This window comes from Eptesicus fuscus, chromosome 4, assembly GCF_027574615.1.
Source record: "Eptesicus fuscus isolate TK198812 chromosome 4, DD_ASM_mEF_20220401, whole genome shotgun sequence".
In the NCBI taxonomy this organism is placed as follows: Eukaryota; Metazoa; Chordata; class Mammalia; order Chiroptera; family Vespertilionidae; genus Eptesicus; species Eptesicus fuscus.
Window position 1 is genome coordinate 7,908,928 of NC_072476.1, and position 15,020 is coordinate 7,923,947.

At 42.6% G+C, this 15,020-nt stretch overlaps 1 pseudogene; it reads right to left on the reverse strand.

The window, feature by feature from the left end:
- Positions 1-13,769: 13,769 nt before the first annotated feature.
- On the reverse strand, positions 13,770-13,994 carry LOC129148683 (ATP synthase subunit f, mitochondrial-like; annotated as a pseudogene).
- Between the last annotated feature and the right edge of the window lie 1,026 nt (positions 13,995-15,020).

The window sequence follows — 15,020 nt, forward strand, 5'->3', positions numbered from 1 at the left end:
CATCTAGACTGGTAGGAGGTGCAGAGGTGTGGAAGAGCATAGGTACAGAGGCGCGTGCGGAAATGGGCTGGCAACTGGGTACGCTGTGGTCTTTTTCAATCGGGAGGGGGATACAAACTCCCGACTGCTCTGAATTCCAGTACCGGGCGAGACTCTGGGGACCCAGACTCATATGGGGAGAAACTGGACTGTCTGGCATCAGGCCGGAACACAACGGTGGCTTTCTCTCAGAGGTGGTCGCAGCGTTCATTGTTCCTGCACAGGGGACACAGAGATCCAGGGACCTATCCAGGGCAGGGCCAATGGGCAACCATTGCTGTTTGCACCGCCCCGTGATTCCCTGAGACCATGCCTCACCCAATTTACAACCCCACCCAAGCTGTGCGCAGAGGCATTTGCATATGAATGGCCTGGCCTTTTGCAACCTAACCTAACAAACTGCAGCTGGGTCAAAGAACCCCAGAGCTTCCAAAAGAAGGCCTAAGGCTCGTCAACAGCCTGCATTGCTTCACAGCTGTGCCTCATCTGGGTACCTCCAAACCCCAAACTAAGAGGAGGAATCTGCAGATCTCTCTGTAGCTCCTGCTGGATGGCCTTAGGCAGTGGTTGACTTTGCACCTCCTTGGAGATCCAAGAGCCAGTGTACCCAGTGGTCAAAGTAAGACCACACCAGATTACAACTCTTCAGATCCATAAGAGACACACTCACGGGGCAGACTCAGTGAGCACCAAAGCCCCACTGAAGCAAGTCCTGCCCCATAAGGGTGTTTCCAGCACAGCAGTTCTCCCATTGTAGACACAGCTGGTCCTCACAGCCAATTGGCCTGGAGGTCAATTCCGCCCCGTGATACCAACAACAATCAAGGCTTAACTACAACAAGACTGTGCATATAGCCCACAAAGGGGTGCAGCAAGAGTGTCCACCTCAGGTAACTAGGGAGGCTGAGCCACGGGGCCCTATAGGACACCTAGCACACAAAGCCACTTTATCAACACAGGGAAGCAGCCAAAATGCGAAGACAAAGAAACAAGTCACAAATGAAAGAAATGGAGGAAAGCAAACGACTGGATATAAAATTCAAAACCACAGTTATAAGGTTTTTCAAGAATCTTCTAGAAACCTCTGAGAAATTTAGTGAGACCCTCAGGATATGAAAAAGGACCAATTAGAAATTAAGCATACACTGACTGAAATAAAGAATAATATACAGAGATCCAACAGCAGACTAGAGGATCCCAAGAATCAAGTCAAAGATTTGAAATACGAAGAAGCAAAAAACACCCAACCAGAAAAGAAAAAAGAATCCAAAAATATGAAGATAGTGTAAGGAGCCTCTGGGACAACTTCAAGCGTACCAACATCCGAATTATGGGGGTGCTAGAAGAAGAGAGAGAGCAAGATATTGAAAACCTATTTGAAGAAATAATGACAGAAAACTTCCCCTACCTGGTGAAAGAAATAGACTTACAAGTTCAGGAAGCACAGAGAACCCCAAACAAGAGGAATCCAAAGAGGACCACACCAAGACACATCATAATTAAAATGCCAAGGGCACAACCAAGGGACTTATGTGCATGCATACGAGCCTAACCAATGGTTAAGGACAACAGGGGGGTGGGGCATCCGTGGGGAGGGGTGGGGGATGGGAATTGGGGGATGAGGACAAATATGTGACACCTTAATCAATAAAAAAATTTAAAAAATAAAAAATAAATAAAATAAAATAAAATGCCAAGGGCAAAAGACAAAGAGAGAATCTTAAAAGCAGCAAGAGAAAAACAGTTAGTTACCCACAAGGGAGTACCCATACGACTGTCAGCTGATTTCTCAACAGAAACTATGCAGGCCAGACAGGAGTGGTAAGAAATATTCAAAGTGATGAATAACAAGAACCTACAACCAAGATTCCTCTACCCAGCAAAGCTATCATTTAGAATTGAAGGTCAGATGAAGAGCTTCACAGACAAGAAAAAGCTAAAGGAGTTCATCACCTCCAAACCAGTATTATATGAAATGCTGAAGGGTATTCTTTAAGAAGAGAAAGAAGAAGAAAAAGGTAAAGATAAAAATTATGAACAACAGCCCTGACTGGTTTGGCTCAGTGGGTAGAGCGTTGGCCTGTGGACTGAGAGGTCCCAGGTTCGATTCTGGTCAAGGATATGTACCTTGGTTGCGGGCATATCCCCAGTAGGAGGTGTGCAGGAGGCAGCTGGTCGATGTTTCTTTCTCATCGATGTTTCTAACTCTCTATCCCTCTCCCTTCCTCTCTGTAAAAAAAAAATCAATAAAATATATTTTTAAAAATTATGAACAACAAAGTGACAACAAATACGTATCTATCAACAAGTGACTCTAAAAATCGAGTGAATAAAAAATCTGACGAACAGAATAAACTGGTGAATATAATAGAATCAGGGGCATAGAAAGGGAGTGGACTAACAGTTCTCGGGGGTAAGGGAGTTCGGGGGTGCGGGAAGAGACTGGACAAAAATTGAACATCTATAGACAAGGACAATAGGGGGGGTAAGGGCATGGGGTGGGGTGGGAACTGGGTGGAGGGGAGCTATGGGGAGAAAAAAGAGGAACAACTGTAATAATCTGAACAATAAAGACTTATTTAAAAAAAAGAATTTTATGGTTTGAAGTCTTACATTCAACATACTAATCCATTTTTATTTGATGTTTGTGTATGGTGTAAGATAGGGGCCTATTTTTATTCTTTTGAAAGTGGCTGTCCAGTTTCCCAGCACCATTTATTGAAGAGAATATCTGTTCGCCATTGTATATTCTTGGCTCCTTTATTATAAATTAATTGACCATATATGCATGGATTTATTTCTGGGCTCTCTGTTCTGTTCCATTGATTTATGTGCCTGTTTTTAGGCCAATATCATACTGTTTTGATTACTGTAGCTTTACTTATTATTACTAGAGACCCAGTGCACGACATTCATGCACTGTGGGAGGGGGGTGTCTCTCAGCCTGGCCTGCACTCTCTTGCAGCCCGGCACCTCTCAAGGGATGTCCCCCATGGGGAGTGGGCCTAAGCCAGCAGGCGGACATCCCTCAAACATGGGGAGCGGACCTAAGCTGGCAGGCGGACATCCCCCAAAGGGTCCTTAGTGCTGCCATGGAGGTGGAAGAGGCTCCTACCATTGCCGCTGCACTCGCCAGCCATGATCCTGGTTTCTGGCTGAGCAGCGCTCCCCCTGTGGGAGTGCACTGACCACCAGGGGGCAGCTCCTGTGTTGAACTTCTTCCCCCTGGTGGTCCTTGCACATCATAGCAACCGGTTGTTCCACCATTTGGTCGATTTGCATATTAGCCTTTTATTATATAGGATTACTAGAAGCCAGGTACACGAATTCATGCATGGGTGGGGTCCCTCAGCCTGGCTGGTGATCAGGGCCAATAAGGGCCCTCTCACCCAGTCCCAATCAGGGCCAATTAGGGCTGGCCATCCGGGGGTAGGGACCATGGGAGATTGCCTGGCTGGGGTGTGGGTGGGGAGGGACCGTGGGAGGTTGGCCTGCTGCAGGAGGTTGGCTGTGGGAGCACACTGACCACCAGGGGGCAGCTCCTGCATTGAGCGTCTGCCCCCTGGTGGTCAGTGTGCGTCATAGCTACCGGCCGGTCATCCAGTCATAATGGTCATGTAGGCTTTTATATATATATATATATATATATATATATATATATATATACACACACATATACATATATATAATTATTAATAATTATTATTATTGTTATTGTTAATCCTCATCCGAGGATATTTTTTTCCATTGATTTTTAGAGAGAGTAGAAGGGAGGGGGTAAGGGAGGGAGGGAGGGGAAGGAGAGAAAGAGAGAGAGAGAAACATCGATGTGAGAGAGATACATTAATTGGTTGCCTCCCTCACACACCCTGACCAGGGCCAGGGATCAAGCCTGCAAACAAGACACATGTCCTTGAACGAAATCGAACCCATGACTCTTCAGTCCTTGGGCCGACACTCTAACCACTGAGACAGACCAGCTAGGGCTGATTACTATCTATAATAATAAAAGCATAATATGCTAATTAGACTGGACGACCTTCCGTTCGAAGCCGAGGCAGCAGGGGCTCCGGAAGAGGAGGCAGAGGTGGCAGAGGCCCCAGCCGCCACAGCAGGTGGGGGCTGAGGCAGCCGCCACAGTGGCAGGGGCCAAACCGTTTGCACAAATTTTGTGCATCAGGCCTCTAGTAGCTTTATAATGTAGTTTGAAATCAGGAAATGTGATGCTTCCAGCTTTGTTGTTTTTTCTCAAGATTGCTTTGACTATTCAGTATTTTTCTGTTTCTATACAAGTTTTAGGATTTTTTTCCTATTTCTGTGAAAAATGCATTTGGAATTTTGATAGAATTTCATTGAATCTGTAAATTGCTTTGGGTAGAATGGACATTTTAGCAATATTCTTCCAATCTATGAGCACAGACTATCTTTCCATTTATTTGTGTCTTCTTCCATTACTTTTATCAATGTCTTATATTTTTCTTTTTAAAAATATGTTTTTATTCATTTTGATTTTTTAGAGAGAGAAAGGGAGAGAAAGGTAGAAACATCGACCGGCTGCCCCTACTAGGGACTGAGACTGCAACACTGGCATGTGCCCTGACCTCTTGGTGCATGGGACAGCGCTCAATCCACTGAGCCACACCTGCTGGGCAATCTCATAGTTTTCAATGTACAGTTCTTTTCACCTCCTTAAATTTATTCCTAGGTATTTTATTCTTTGGGATGCAATTGTAAATAATTGTTTTCATAATTTATCTTTCAGAAACTTATTATTAGTTTGTAGAAATGCAACTGATTTTAATATATTGAGTTTGTATGCTGCAACTTGACTGAATTCATTTATTAGTTCTAAATGGAAACAATTTTACTTCTTTCTTTCTGATTTGGGTGCCTTTTATAAATTTCTTTGTGTTGCCCAATAACTCGGGCTAGGATTTCTAGTACTACGTTGAATAAAAGTGGCATGAGTGAACCCCCTTGTCTTGTTCCTGATCTTGGAGGAAAAGCTTTCAGCTTTTCACCATTGAGTACAATGTTAGCTGTGGGCTTGTCCTATATGGCTTTTATTATGTTGAGGTATATTTCCTCTGTACCAAATTTGTTGAGACTTTTTATTATGAAGGAATGTTGAATTTTGTCAAATGACCATATGATTTTTATCCTTCATTTTGTTAATGTGGCATGGCATATTGATTGATTTGCAAATGTTGAACTGTTCTCACATCTTTGGAATAAATCCCACTTGATCATAATCAAAATTTTATTGAACTCAGTTTCCTGATATCTTTTTGAGGATTTTTACATTTATGTTTACTGGTTCTTAGCCTGTAATTTTCTTTTCTTACAGTGTGTTTGTCTGATTTTGGTATCAGGGTAATGCTGGCCTTGTAAAATGGAGTCTGGAAGTGTTCCCTCCTTTTCTATTTCTTAGAAGAGCTGATATTAAATTAATTAATACATAATTAAATAATTAATTTATTAATAATCTTTAAATGCCTATATAGTTTCTACATAAGAAACAAATACAAAACATTGGTCACTAACACATAACTTTTACCCTTATTTCTTAAAATGGCAATAGGTTAATAAAAGATACAAATGCCTTTGCGTTATATTATAAATATATTTATTTTGCCACCATAAATTTGTTAAAGTGATATTAAATGAATGCTCATAGAAAAAAGTTAGCTAAACAATTCTTGATTTTCTGTCCTCTAGTTTTCCCTTGATTCTGGGAAAAAAGTTAGTTTGGTTAAATATGATAATGAATATAAGTGTTTGACTACACTAGATATAATAATTTACAGAGGTACAGTACAAAATAAGAATAGGTATACAAAATCATGGTTATAATTTCTATTTATTTGTTAAGAGAGTTATTTATTTTGGGGGTGGGGTTATTCCTCACTGGAGGATATTTTTCCCATTGATTTTAGAGAGTGAAAGAGAGGGAGAGGGGGACAGAGGAGAGACAGAAACACCAATGTGAGAGAGAAACATCAATCGGCTGACTCCCGACTGGGGATCGAACCCACAATCTGGGTATATGCCCTGACTGGGAATCAAACCTGCAACCTTTTGGTGTATGTGACAATGCTCCAACCATCTGGGCCACACTGGCCAGGGGGTTATATTTTAAAGCATTCAATTTATTACCTATTTGTTGATGTGTATATCTATGTATGCCTAAACATACCAGTATATATATGTGTACATAATAATAATTCATTGAAAAATGTTACATGAATAATATATAAAAGGAGGAAAATTAGAATTTGGGCCTTTTCCCCCCCCCTGTAAAATGATTATTTTATGTCTAGATAAATATATTTTTTAAATAGTTTATTAATTTTTTATTTATTTTAAATATATTTTTATTGATTTCAGAGAGGAAGGGAGAGGGAGAGAGAGAGAAACATCAATGATGAGAGAAACTCATTGATTGGCTGCCTCCTGCATGCCGCCCACTGGGGATCAAGCCCGCAACCCGGGCATGTGCTCTTGACCAGAATCGAACCTGGGACCCTTCAGTCCACAGGTCGACACTCTATCCCCTGACCCAAACTGGCCAGGGCTTATTGATTTTTAGAGAGAGAGGAAGGGAGAGAAACATCTATTGACTGCCTCTTACAGGCCCCCAACTGGGGATCGAGCCCACAACGTGGGCATGTGTTCTGACTGGGAATCGAACTAGCAACCCATTAGTGTATAGGACACCCCCCAACCAACTGAGCCATACTGACCAGGGCAACTCTTAGTGTGCAGGGGCTGACCGGCAGACCCTGAATGACAGATGAATGATTACTCTGACACACATTTCTGTGAAAAAGAGGGCTAAGGGGCTGCTTGTTTTAGGAGCAAATGGCCCTGTTCACCTGCCTCCTTAGGCTTTTATTGTCACAGCAGCTTGAACTAAAATTAACCTCTAGATACAATCAGCAGGGTAAGCATCCTTGAGAAAGCACCTGCATCTGCAGTGTCTTCCAAACAAGGACGTTTTGAAGTCTAAAATAAAGATTCTAGTAAAACACCCGCGGGCTCAGACTTGCTTGGAAAAGTCAAGGCAGGGGCTGCCGCCTTTGGCAAGGTCCCCCAGAGGCCTCCAGTCTTTCAGAGATTCCTCCTTACAGACCTTCCAACCAAGTCCCATGCTCCCCCACATTAGTGTTTTTTGACATCCTCTAAAATCATTTTTTAAAAAAGTTAAGTACCTAATGAACATTGTTCATTGCTATGTGTTATTACAACATTGCCTATAAATATATATTTTAATTTTATTGAATTTATTAGGGTGACATTGGTTAATAAAATTATATCAGTTTCAGTTGTACAATTCTATAATGCCTCATCTGTATTGTGTGTTCACCATCCCAAGTCACCTCTCTTTCTGTCACCAATATCTCCCCTTTACCCTCTCCTACCTCCCCATCCCCTTTCCCTCTTGTGTCTATGAGGTTTTTTTGTTTAATACCTTCACTTTTTCTACCCAGCCCTCCAAACCCCCTCCCCTCTAACACCTGTCAGTCTGTTTTCGGTATCTCTGAATCTATTTCTATTTTGTTTGTTTATTTTGTTCATTAGGTTCTACATATGAGTGAAATCATATGGTATTTGTCTTTCTCTGATTGGCTTTATTTCACTTACTAGTAGCATAATACTCTGCAGGTTCATCCATGCTGTTGCAAAAGTTAAGCTTTCCTTTTTTATGGCTGAGTAGTATTCCACTGTGTAAATGTACCACAGCTTTTTTATTCACTCATCTACTGATGGGCACTTGGGTTGTTTCCAGATCATGGCTATTGTAAATAATGTTGCAATGAACATAGGGATGCATGTATTCTTTTGAATCAGGATTCCTTTAGATGTATCATTTTTTTCTTAAATATTTATATATTTTCTCTACAACTATTCTGGATTTTGCTTTTACTAAATTCAGCCCCCAAATTTAGACAAAACCAATGGGCCCTAGTAGGTTTAGCTCAGTGGATAGAGCATTGACCTGCAGACCGAAGGGTCCAGGGTTCAATTCCAGTCAAGGGCATATACCTCAGTTGCAGGCTCCTCCCCAGCCCATGCAGGAGGCAACCAATTAATCTGTTTCTCTCACATCGATATTTGTCTTTCTCTCTTTCACTCTCTCTCAAATCAATGGAAAAATATCCTCAGGTGAGGATTTAAAAAGTAAATAAAAATAAAAATAATAGGACTTTTATTTTTCTGTTAATCCTCACCTGAGGATATTTTTTTCCATTGATTTTTTTTTTTTTGAGAGAGAGAGAGAGAGTAGAAGGGAGGGGGAGAGACAGAGAGAGAGAGAGAGAGAGAGAGAGAGAGAGAGAGAGAAACACCTATGTGAGAAAGACACATCTACTGGCCGCCTCCTGCAAGAGCCGGGACCTGGCCGGGGACTGAGCTGGAAACTGAGGTATGCACCCTTGACCGGAATGGAACCCGTGACCCTTCCATCTGAGGGCTGATGCTCTAACCACTGAGAAAACTGGCCAGGCAGGACATTTTTTGATTCCTAAACTATCTTTGGGTTTCTTAAAATGGCCATTAGGTAGCACAGAGTTCTTCTCCTATACTCTATAAAACAAAAAGCAGTAGGAATAATTACATGGATTTGCAATTCTCCAAACATTAATTCAAAATCATTATGAGAGCTCTTTTGTTGCTAAACTCATATATTAAAAAAAACTAATAAAAGAAGAGTTTATCTTCCTACATTATTTACACATGAGTAAAGTATGTTAATATAAATACCTGTCAATTATAATATACTTTTCAAGTTAAAAAAATTATATTTAAGCCAAAGACTGGCATGATAATTATCTACAAAAAGATTTGTTTCCAGGATTTTATATTCACAAGCCCCTTTCCCTTTTTGTTCATGAAAAGTCTGAATAAGCATTAGGGGTCCTGGTTAATTACAGGGGCATCACCAGAGGCTACTCCTTATTTCAGTCTTTCATTAGGTCCCATAGCCAAGGCATATCTACCTCATCTAAGAGCTGTAGCAACAGCAGAATGTGTGAAACTTTCCCTTGATTTATTTTTAGGGTCTCTACTAACTGTAATGGGTCCCTCATTCTATCCCCCATTCTAAAGGCTCTTCTATTCTAAAATACTCAATACTTCTTGATTGGTGGCATATCTGCCTATAGAATGTTGTTACCCTTTTATACATCACTGTTCATCAAGCAACCCCATAAATCTGGCCACCCTTCTTTTCTTACACAAAGGGGAAGCCTATGGTTATTTTCCTCTGTCAGGGAACTATCAAATTCTGCATGGATCCTCTACATACCCCAGTAGATCCCTGATTTAATCATATGTATTGCTAACTAAGAGCTTTAACTTCCTCATATCTCTTCAACAAGCATCACCAGTTCTTTATTTAAAACCTATCTTTATTGATTTCAGAGAGAAAGGGAGAGGGAGAGAGAGATAGAAACATCAATGATGAGAGGGAATAATTGATTGGCTGTCTCCTGCACACACCCCAACCAGGGATCAAGCCCACAACCCGGCATGTGTCCTGACTGGGAATCGAACTGTGACCTGCTGGTTCATAGGTCGGCACTCAACCGCTAAGCCAAACTGGCTGGGCCCAAGCAGACTATTTTATCACAATCTTGGATTTATCCTTGTAAGTTGTCCTAGAAATTAAATCAGCTCAGCTGGTAAATTAGTTACCTTCACCTGGACCTGCCAGCTTGACAAAAGATATAAAACAAATGTTTATGCTGATAGTAGGTTTATGCTTTTAGGTTAGTCCATGACTTTGAAATGCATTGGAACCTTTTCCACTTAGAAAAACAGTTGGCATCCTACCTAATAAAAGAATAATATGCAAATTGACCCTAACTCCGCTACACCCACAAGCCACGCCCACCAGCCAATCAGGAGCAAATATGCAAATAAGATGGCTATAGCCACAGAGAGTGGGAGGGAGGCTTGGGTTTCCCCGGCAACAGAGGAAGCCAAGCTTTCCGCCTGCCCTTGCTGGCCTAAGCCTCCACTCAAGGCTACAAAGTTTCAATTATAGAAGGTAAACAAATCCAAACAGAAATGGCTGCAGCTACGGAGCTGGAAAGAGCAGGAGGTAAGGGTTCCCCCCGGCAATGGAAGAAGCAAAGCTTTCCGCACACCCTGGCCGGCCCAGGCCTCTGCTTAAGGCTACAAAGTTTCAATTGTAGAAGGTAAATAAATTCCAGATACCAGGGCCTCCTCTTGGGTCACCAGGGGGCGTGGCTGGCCTGCAAACTACCACAGGCCCCTCACTCAGGCCGCCCCATGCCCCAAGGGAACCCCCACCCTGATCTGGGACACCCTTCAGGACAAACCAACTGGTCCCCACCCGTGCACCAGGCCTCTATCCTATCTAATAAAAGACTAATATGCAGATTGACCATCACTCCAACACACAATATGGCTGCCCCCATGTGGTCAAAGATCCTGCCCCCATGTGGACATAAGATGGTCACCACAAGATGGCCAAGCAGGGGAGGGCAGTTGGGAGGCACCAGGCCTGCAAGGAAGGGCAGTTGAGAGGGACCAGGCCTTCAAGGGAGGGCAGTTGGAGGCGATCAACTCTGCAGGGGAGGGCAGTTAGGGGTGACCAGGCCGGCAGAGGAGGGAAGTTGGGGGCAAACAGGCTGGCAGGGGAGCAGTTAGGCATCAATCAGGCTGGCAGGGGAGTGGTTAGGGGGTGATCAGGCTGGCAGGCAGAAGCGGTTAGGGGCAATCAGGAAGGCAGGCAGGTGAGCAGTTGGGAGCCAGCAGTCCTGGATTGTAAGAGGGATGTCAGACTGCCCGTTTAGTACATTACCCCTAAACGGGCAGTCGGACATCCCTTGAGGGGTCCCAGATTGGAGAGGGTGCAGGCTGGGCTGAGGGACACCCCCCCCCTCCGTGCACGAATTTCATGCACCAGGCCTCTAGTTTTCTTATAAAATTGAACACTCACATATGCTACTGTGTAGGTCCTGTGCCTGTTTGCCCTCAGACCCACTCCTTATCGTCTCCTGGTGTGTTCGGTTTTGGTTCAGCTGTAGATTACCCATCTCAGACAGCTGTATCAGCTGGATTCCAGTTGGATTCAGCCAGTGGAAGACAGTGGAGGACGAATGGAAAGAGGGAGGAGGGGAGAAGCCAGGATATTTCTCAACAGCACCCTCCTCCGTTCCCACTCCCATTCCCAGCTTAGTTTAGGTAGCATCCCCCATGGCTGTAGCTCTCACATGGGTCCAGCTTACACCGGAGAGGCCAGCCATGATTCCAGCTTCTACAGGTGATCTTTGCCCCAGGAACTGATAACACTAACCCTTTGTTCCTCTGGTTTGAGAACAGGTAACAGCTTTCTGCTATTGTTCATTTGCAGGTTGTCTCAGCATCTCCTGTTAGGCTTCTGAGCTATTGGTTACCATACTACTTGGCAATAAAAAGGAACAAACTATTAATACATGCAATAGCTTAGGGGGTTTCACTCAGGGAGTTATACTGAATGGGGGCAGGGGAAGCCAACCTCACTATTCCATTTATACAACAATCTAGAAATTACAAAATTATTGAGAAGGAGAACAGACTAGTGATTGCCAAAGGTTAAGGTAGGAGTGGGGTAGGGAGAGGGGATAGGTGTGACAATAAAGACATAACACAAGGAATATTTGTGGTGATGAAATTGTAATAGTAGTTACATAAATCTGCATGTGATAAAATTCTATGTGTGCATAGAACTGCATATACACACAGGTACAAACGAATGCTTGTAAAACTGGTGAAATCTGAATAAAGTCTGTGGTTTGTACCAATGTTTTCCTGATTTTGATATTGTACTATCGTTATTGTAACACTAGAGGACCGGTGCATGAAATTTCATGCACTGGGGGGCGGGGGGGTCCCTCAGCCCAGCCTGCGGCCTGCACCCTCTTGCAGTCCGGAGCCCATGGGGAGCAGCCTAAGCCATCAGTGAGACATCCTTAGTGCTGCTGCACTCTCCAACTGTGAGCTCAGCTTCTGGCTGAGCAGTGCTCCCCCTGTGATAGTGCACTGACCACCAGGGGGCAGCTCCTGCATTGAGCGTCTGCCCCCTGGTGGTCAGGGTGCATCAGCGACTGGTAGTTCCACTGTTTGGTCAATTTGCATATTAGTCTTTTATTATATAGGAAGGATGTTACCATTGGGAGAAACTGGGTACATGGTACCCTTTCCGTTCTGTTTTTGCAACTTCTTGTGAATCTATTATTATTTCAAAATTAAAAGTTTTTAAAATCCAAGAGAAAGAGAACAGAAATAAATAGACAATGTCGAACCAACATTGATAGGGGTAATGTTAAGGTTATTGCCAAGCATGTTTCTAATGCATGCCCTACCTGCCAATGACATGTTCCTAACAAGACTATAAAGGTAGGACATGGAAAGGAACCAAAGCCTTGAGGCTTATCCTCAGGATGGATTGAGGCTTTCTCTTGCTAGAGCTATGGATGTACTAGTAGAGGAAAAATTACTTGATTTTGAAATTCCCAATGTAGTGGGGAGTGGTCTCAATTCATCTCTCTAGTAATGAAGACACATATTTTATTAGTACTATTATTTTTTAAAATTCTGTATAGCTTTACCTTTTACCTGGAAAAAACACTGTCCCTATCATCTATTATCTTCAGCAAAAATAAAGAGAACTAAAGGAATTAGAAAACTCATAATTATCTAAATTCTCAGAAACCCGAAGTTTTGCCATTGCCTTTGATACAATAAGATCAGTTCCCCACAGGACCCACAAGTTATCTCCTTCTGAGTTAGCTGCCCATGCATTGGGGAATCATTTCCAATTCTAGATTAGCACCATAATAAACTTAGATGACTAATTTCTGCAGGGACTCATGTAATACATCCAGATTATCATAAGTACAAGCTGCATTTCCAAATCAAGCACCTAAGCAGTCTGCATGATCAGAAACATGGAGATTTGGTCTTTTGGGAAAGAATCAGGAAAAAAACTGCCCTTGAGCATTTACAAAAAGGACCTTTAACAGATAATTGACACAACAATAGAACTCCAACTTGTTGATCCTTGATTTGTGTTTTCTAAATAAAAAGACATAGTACATCACTTTCTCCTGAGTACTGAGCTCCCAGTCCACTGGGGTAACCTCAAACTGAGGATTCTTAGCAATTCTCAAGAAGCTTCTGACTGTGAGCAACTTCTGTCCAAGACAATGGAACAAGATGCTAACTGCACACATGAACCGTTTTTTTGGGAAACAACAGAACAAGATTGATAATTTGGTTCTTCATATTCCTTTCCACACCCTTTGTCCTCCTAGTAATCTTGCCTATTATTGTCTTTAATACCCTCTTAAGCTGATTAAAAGTTTTCTTTTTCTTTTTTTACCAGTCATCTTTTATTAAGTGTTAATTATGATATGAACGGATTCAGAGGTGCTGGGCAAAGGTCATGGTCAGAAATGTGGAGTCTAGCCGAAACCGGTTTGGCTCAGTGGATAGAGCGTCGGTCTGCGGACTGAAAGGTCCCAGGTTCGATTCTGATCAGGGGCATGTACTTTGGTTGCGGGCACATCCCCGGTAGGGAGTGTGCAGGAGGCAGCTGGTCGATGTTTCTAGCTCTCTATCCCTCTCCCTTCCTCTCTGTAAAAAAAAAAATCAATAAAATATATTAAAAAAAGAAATGTGGAGTCTACACTGGGCCCTCTTCAGTGGTACTTGCCTCACTACTCATGTTTAACTTCCTTATAAGAAGAGCAGTAGTAAAAAAAAAAAAGCATGCAAGCTGCGAGCACCATAGAAACCCAGCAACGCTTCCTTCACATTGACATACTTGTAAATACCGGTAGTAACCTTTGTGAAATGCTCCAGCGATGCATCAACATCCAGCTTGGCAGCTCCCCTATTTTGACATCCATGAGTTTCTTCTTCAATGGCATGACTGACGCCATCTTGGAGGTGGGGGGGTCTGCTCTCTGACTACAAGTTTTCTTAATATAATTTTTCCTATTTCATCCTGTTATTTTTTTTACTTCCTGTGGTCTCCTTTTGCTACTTGAGGTGGGGAAAAGGCCCTAGTGCCTATTTCTCACCTCTTAGCTACTGCTCTGAATTTAACTCATTGCTGGATCTGTTGCCACCCCACCTAATCTTGCTGACAAAATGCATTAGCTGCAACACTTCAGAAGGTAAATTTTCGTCTACAAATCCTTTATGGTCTTAAATTTTCCTTATATCATTAGTTCCAACGTTTGGTCTTATAAAAATTGGACCTGAACAAAATGCTTCTGCTGAGATCAAACCGAAGTCATTAGGAGCGGGAGCTCATGTTGGGGCTGTCCTTGCTGCAATGGTCAGTTTATTCTCTTCCAAGACAACTCCAATCTACTTGCAGGAACTATGTAAGTCCACTTAAGAAATTTCTCTACCTCAAGAATCCAAAAATTGGCTTGTGATAAACGAGATTTACACTCCCAACTGTGTAATTCCTACTTCTTATACAGACACCAGGCTTTTACCTGCCTGCTGCACACTCACTTATCCTGCATATTTGGGTAATTGTTAGAGCCTTTCAGGTATTTTAAAATACCACCTCTCCACTGGATCATGGTTTCCTGAGAATGACACCCAGAAGTCTCCAAAATGAGACAAGCACAGGCTATGGCAGGAACGCTCCCAGGAAGGACGACCGACTCTCATCACACATGCTATGTGAGTAGGGATAATTTACCGGAAAAGGGGATTCAAAACTTGTCCCTGATCCCAGCAGACATCATAAATGACACATTTTCTACTCAGAAGCCCAACAACCAATTTAAATGTAAATTCATTAACCAAGGGGAAATTGATGCTTTAGCAAGAACTATTTGCTGCTCCTATATAAATACTGCAGGTCGAGTGACTATGCTAAAAGAAAAAGTCACTTGGACCTCTAAAAAAAACAAGCTGGCCTTTGGGACATGTCTTCATTTCATTGC